Source organism: Cystoisospora suis, assembly GCF_002600585.1.
Source record: "Cystoisospora suis strain Wien I chromosome Unknown contig_243, whole genome shotgun sequence".
Lineage (NCBI taxonomy): Eukaryota > Apicomplexa > Conoidasida > Eucoccidiorida > Sarcocystidae > Cystoisospora > Cystoisospora suis.
Window position 1 is genome coordinate 2,577 of NW_027153045.1, and position 263 is coordinate 2,839.

At 34.6% G+C, this 263-nt stretch overlaps 1 protein-coding gene across 1 annotated transcript in view; it reads left to right on the forward strand.

Annotated features, from left to right (window-relative positions):
- Positions 1-263, forward strand: part of CSUI_000623 (uncharacterized protein) — a gene marked incomplete at its 5' end in the record, with an annotated part of 3,741 nt that overhangs the window by 1,865 nt on the left and 1,613 nt on the right. The window lies entirely within an intron of this gene.

Sequence of the window (263 nt, forward strand, 5' to 3'; positions counted from 1 at the left end):
ATAGATAGATAGATAGATTCGAGTTTCTATTCTGCCATACAGTGATAGTAGTCCTTGTGTGTTGTGATGACATGAATTATGCTAAGAGACAATTTCCTCTGGGTTGTTTGGTTCAAAAGAATTGCAAAACTTCTCTTCTTCCGTTTTTCATACACATAGAGGAAAGAAAGGTAAAGATCGAATCGATAGCTCAATAAGATCTATCTATCTAAATGTATGTATCTACATGTGTATCTGACTCCAGGTTTGTTTAAAACTCTGAC